Consider the following 6,000-nt stretch of genomic DNA (forward strand, 5'->3'; position numbering starts at 1 on the left):
AACCACGTCTTTCATTAAAAATGTAAGTAGGGAATTACTTTTTGAAATACTATGAATAAACTTGCTCAACTAGTAGCATGAGTATTTTTTTAAAGCCAAGAAATTGGTTAAATCCTTCTTGGTTGCAATAATGTTGTCATTTAGTTTCATGTCAATCCTCATTTAGCAAATCTATGATCAAAAGCATTTGGGTCATAAGTACTCTACATTTCATTCCAGGTACTGTATATCCTGAAACTACATTATCCAATAAGAAGCTGTCTTTATAAAAAAACAGGGAATAATTTGAGGGGGAAATTTGGCAGCTATTGCTGGCTAGTGAACTTTCTTTTTGGTGGAGCTGATGTAGGCTTGTAGTTATAATCACAGAAGATTTGTGTTTTAGAGTTGAATATTTACTGTCAAATGTAAAGTCAAATCTCATAAGTATTGAAATATTGAGGAAAATCCCATAACTATTGAAATATTGAGGTAAAAAACTTATCCTATTTTTCATGTAACATGATTAAAACTTATTTTGCATACGTGACATTATTTAAGGTCATTTTCCTCTTTTTTAGTAGGGCTCATTAAATAAATCCATGTATGGTGCAATATTTTCACACACGTCATTAACATTTTTATTTGGGAATTTTATTCCCTGCATAATATTTGCTTGGGCATACGCATATTTCTATGTATGCAATCTTCTTTTTGCATCACCATTAAGCTTTGAGCTTTCTTTGGGCTGAACTTTTTCTTGTTCTCTTATTTTACTGTATACATTTACCAGCAAACTTTGACAATATTTTTACAGTATGTATTCACATTCAACATTTTCCTTTGCTGTACACACATTTTTGTGTGTAAAGATGCAAACTTTATTTTATCATGCTGCACTGTCTTCTGCAAGTATATCTGCAATATCTACAGACAGCTATTTCATGGATAACATCAGATTTTACTATTTTTTTTAGAAACTTTCTGAAATCAACAGGTTGCTACCGTGTTACACTATAAGAGAGCTATCTCATGTGACGTGTTCAAATTATAAAGATAAAACATATTTGAACACTCTTTTTTTTTTCTATTCTGGAGTCTCTCCCTAAAACATATTCACGTATTAAACTGACAAATGTATAACCTTATAAGGCTCTGTAAATAATGTAGCAGTTATTTTCCACATCAAATAGTATGGTTAAGATCTTATTATTTAGGTGACATGAAGCTGGATAGCACATCATATTGAATACATTATGAACATAAAGATGGGGTCAAGGTACTGAATAATTTTAATAGCTTTTCAGTCAGTGGTTATGTGCTTTGTTTGCTATCAGATATGGGATAAATAAATCTAAACAATATTCACTTTTTCCCAAATTTACTATTTTCCTAAAGATAATGAATTTCAGAAACAAATTGCTGGATAAATGCTTGAAGTATTTTGTTGCTTTTCTTTACATTCTGAGTTTAAATATTCTAAAGTTCAGCTGTGGTCTTATCCTTGTAGGTTTATAAAAGTCTCAGTCAAATGCGGGGTTGATATAATCACTTTCACTCTTCTTCAAATTTGAGGCCTTGCGCCTGTTAAAAGTATTATATGTTACTTTAATCATATCTTCTTACTTCACTTATTCCTGCTGGCTAGTTTCTTCATTCAAACTGAAAATGTTACTTTGGATAATAATACAATACATTCAGCCATTTTAACTATTATCTTGTGGATAGAATTTCCATAAGTAATTTGAAATAACTCACATATTGTAGTTATTGATTAAAACAAGTAGTCTGACATCAAGAATAGTTAAGGTAGAACATTCCTCATTTTTTCTAATGACACAGCACCTAAATAATATTATGGATGTTGTTTTGATTCATAGAATTTAAGCTTAACTTCAACACCCATCAGCAATATGGCATTTTCAATGCATATAACAGTTAAATATGTGTTTTAAGTTAACTAGAGATAGGTGTAAGGAATGGCTGTGTGGTTAAGGAGCTTAGTTTTTGATTGCATGGTTTCAATGACAAACCTGTGGACAGCGCCCTAGGTAAATGACTTTAACTACAGTAAGTTAATCAAAACTTTTTTGAGTGAAATTTGAACAGAAATGGCAGGGAAACCTATAATATCAATTTAGGATATTAGATATTTAATATGTTAATGATATCAAATTTTTCTCAAAAATATTTTGTTTTCTTTTTTCTATGTTAACCTTATCTTTAACCCCTTAGCATTCACATTATTGTCAAATGTAATTTTTTTTATTCAAATGTAATTTTTTTCATTCAAATGTAATGTTTTTTCACTCATGAGCATTATCTCAAAGCTTCAAGATTACGATGATATGATTTTATAGTTTTAGAATAACATGTAAGTGTAAGTGGCAAAACTGGTCAGTTTGGATATAAAACTGATACAATATTTGGCCAGATATGGTTGGTTTAAATGCTTAAGGATTAAGAATGGATAATATTTAATATTTACATCACTCTACCAATCGTTTCGCTTATCTTCTATGGTGCTAATAATCCAAAAAATTAATCTAATAAACAACTTATCTCAAACATTGAGGCTGGATTTTTCTTGTCAATTTTCAATATCTTGATAATTTCCTCCAGCTATTCTGAGTAGAAATTCTTTATTTTCTGTATTGTTAGATATCTCATTTTTCACATATACATTTGAATTTCCCTTTTACTTGTTTCAATGGACTCTGGCCATATTGGGGCTCTGCCTTGAACGGTTTAGTAAAATAAATCAATCTCCATACTAATTTCTTACTTAAGCCTGGTACATATTCTGTTGTCACTTTTTGCCAAACCAGTGGCAAAAAAAGGATGTAAACAAACTAACACTGAGTGTTAAGCAGTAGAGGGAGACAATCACACATACACACACACACTTTTTGTTTACTAAAACCACTCACATGGCTTTGGTCAGCTCAAGGCTTTAGTAGAAAACACTTGCTCATGGTGCCATGTGATGAAATTGAAACTAGTACCATGTAGTTCAGAAGCAAACTTTTTACCACACTGCCACACCTGCACCTGTGTATGTAAATTTTATTCATTAATTTTCATAATCATCTGATAACTTATTACCAAATGTTTTATGAAGTTCAAATGTAGTTTCAGATTTCCAGCTATTGAAATATATAGAGATTTTTTAATAATTTAGAGAAGAACCACCATGGTGCAACTCACACGAAGAAGGAGATCAGACACCATCAAGAAAAGTGTACTATACAAAACTAGTTTAAAAAATCTAAAAAATCCAAGGGAGAATTTATAATACATAAAATCTATGAAATATTGGAGTAAGAATTAAAATCGGTTATGTTTAAGAAACGAAAGTGGGAGAAAGACTACGTGTGTTTCATGGCCACATAACAGTGGGAAATATCTGGTCGATCTACAATGAATCGAACAAGATTGATACCACCCAATATGAGGACACTCTCCAGGTCCGGTAACTTCAAAAAACGTATCTTAAATTCAAAATGCATAAGATAAGAAAAGTATAAAAATCTGTCCGTTTAAGCAACATTTAGTACAATGGAAATTGTCAAGGTTTTATAACAAAACGCATCAAATAATAAATATCTGTCAAATTTAAGGCATAAAACGTCAATTGGGGAGATAATATCTGTAGATAAGTAAAAGGAAACATATATAACGAAAGTGTGATTAGCCAATAAAGGGGAAAAAACGTGTAAGAATATAAGGGAAAAAAAAAGCCACATCATTTAACTTAACGAGGAAACTTGGTTGCCTGAGGTACTATCAAAAGCAAAGAAATATATACTATGTGTATCACGTGACAAAATGGTGCCCACCACGTGATCACAAATGTCAAACTGACGTTTAGAACTAAAACACGTGAGATATGAGACTTCATGGCGTGGAAGAAGATATTTGCTCCCATCACTTATTTCACTATTTTTTCTACTCTTTTACAAGCAGCATAATATTGTTTTGGGATCTTTTTTAAAACGGGGGGCCACATTTTTCATTAACGAAACACTTTGAAACTTGGAACACTGGTAGAATGTGTCATATAAAACATCTTTTTCTCTTAGTCTTCTTTAAAAAAAAAGAAATCCCCAAGTTATTCCATGTTAAAGTTGTCGTATTTCTGTAATTTCAACCAATCACTTACGTCCATTCAGCCGATATACATTAAGTGCCGACTACATAAACACACGATTCTGAAACAATTCTATTGGTGTTAGGGTTAGGGTAAAACAGCAAATTTAAAAAGAAAAACGCAAAACGAAGCTATGGAAATTAAATACGCTTTACACCGCTTAATCAGCCAAAGGAGTAAATATAAACAACTGAATACTTGTCAGTGATTGGTTGAAGTTATCGAAATAAGACAATTTTTTACATGAAATAAATTCGAATACAAAAATATTTTTCTGTTCTATAACACAAAATAGATAAGTATACGAAGTTTGAAAGTCTTTCGGTACCAAAAACACTACGTAAAACATTAATGAAAAATGTGGCCCCCGTTTTAAAATAGATCCTTGTTTTGTTCCAGGTCTACGCACTTACCTTATCTGCATTTCTTCTGAGTTTTTCTTCCCTCTTCTCCTTCCACTCCCTGCTGTCTCGTATCTCACGTGTTTTAGTTCTAAACGTCAGTTTGACATTTGTGATTACGTGGTGGGCGCCATTTTGTCACGTGATACACATAGTATATATTTCTTTGCTTTGGATAGTACCTCAGGCAACCGATTTTCCTCGTTAAATTAAGTGATGTGGCTTTTTTCCTTATATTGTTGCACGGTTTTTTCCCCTTTACTAACTAATCACACTTTTGTTATATATGTTTCCTTATCTACGGATATTATCGCCCCAATTGATGTTTTATGCCTTAAATTTGACAAATATTTATTGCTATTTGTTGTGTTTTATTATAAAACCTTGACAATTTCCTTTATACTAAATGTTACTTAAACGGACAGATTTTTATACTTTTCTTATTTTATGCATTTTTAAATTCAAGATACGTTTTTTGAAGTTACCGGACCTGGAGAGTGTCCTCATATTGGGTGGCATCTATCTTGTTCGATTCATTGTAGATTGACCAGATATCTCTCACTGTTATGTGGCCATGAAACGCACATAGTCTTTCTCCCACTTTCGTTTCTTAAACGTAGCCGATTTTAATTCTTAGTTCAATATTTCATAGATTTTATGTATTATAAATTCTCCCTTGGTTTTTTAAATTTTTTAAACTAGCTTTGTATAGTACACTTTTCTTGATGGTGTCTGATCTCCTTCGAGCAAGTTGCACCATGGTGGTTCTTCTCTAAATTATTAGAATATTTTTCAATATACAACTCAATTTGATATCAAATTCTATTTCCTTGTAAGTTCGGATTTTGTAATTCCCTAACATGATAATATATATATATATATATAATCCAAGAGAGTTAAGGGTTGATGATTCAACCCACTAAGGGATAGTATCTATGCAATATACTGCTGGGAGGGTACCCAATTTTTGTTTCACTAGTGTTATACTGCCACGCTGAAAATAGTAGTCAAATCTTGACTCTAAACCACAATAAATGTTCATATAGCACCATATATATATATATATATATATATATATATATAAATTCATAAAAGGATATAAGGATAAAAATCATGTTAATTCTATAAAAAATTATAGGCAATTAATACTTTAAATTTAAAATAATGTACATATGTGTATGATTATACCAAATGACCTGTCTCCAGCATACTTGAAGTACCTACACCTAAAAAAAACTACCAAAAGCGCCTGAAAAATATACACATGGCTGAAAGCGGGCTAGTGAGAGGAAATTAAAAAGACCTCATGCTAATTGTGAATTAATTCCAGTTTCTGGATTAAAGCAAAAAACATGCTTTCTTTCTTCAACACAATACACATGTATTGTGTTGATAAAGGAAGAAAGCATTGCCAAAATGAACGAAAATCTGCTATTCATTCGTCTCAGAATGGTCAACAGAAGAGGGCCA

The 6,000-nt window shown here is 31.5% G+C and overlaps 1 long non-coding RNA gene across 1 annotated transcript in view; it reads right to left on the reverse strand.

The window, feature by feature from the left end:
• The window catches only part of LOC149136006 (uncharacterized), an 83,278-nt gene extending 78,121 nt beyond the window's left edge, over window positions 1-5,157 (reverse strand). The window contains exon 1 of the long non-coding RNA XR_016241317.1: window positions 4,543-5,157. This is a non-coding gene — a long non-coding RNA (uncharacterized LOC149136006). The remainder of the gene's footprint in view (window positions 1-4,542) is intronic.
• Between the last annotated feature and the right edge of the window lie 843 nt (window positions 5,158-6,000).

The sequence above is a fragment of the Octopus bimaculoides genome, chromosome 4 (assembly GCF_046866305.1).
Source record: "Octopus bimaculoides isolate indiv1 chromosome 4, ASM4686630v1, whole genome shotgun sequence".
Taxonomy (NCBI): domain Eukaryota; kingdom Metazoa; phylum Mollusca; class Cephalopoda; order Octopoda; family Octopodidae; genus Octopus; species Octopus bimaculoides.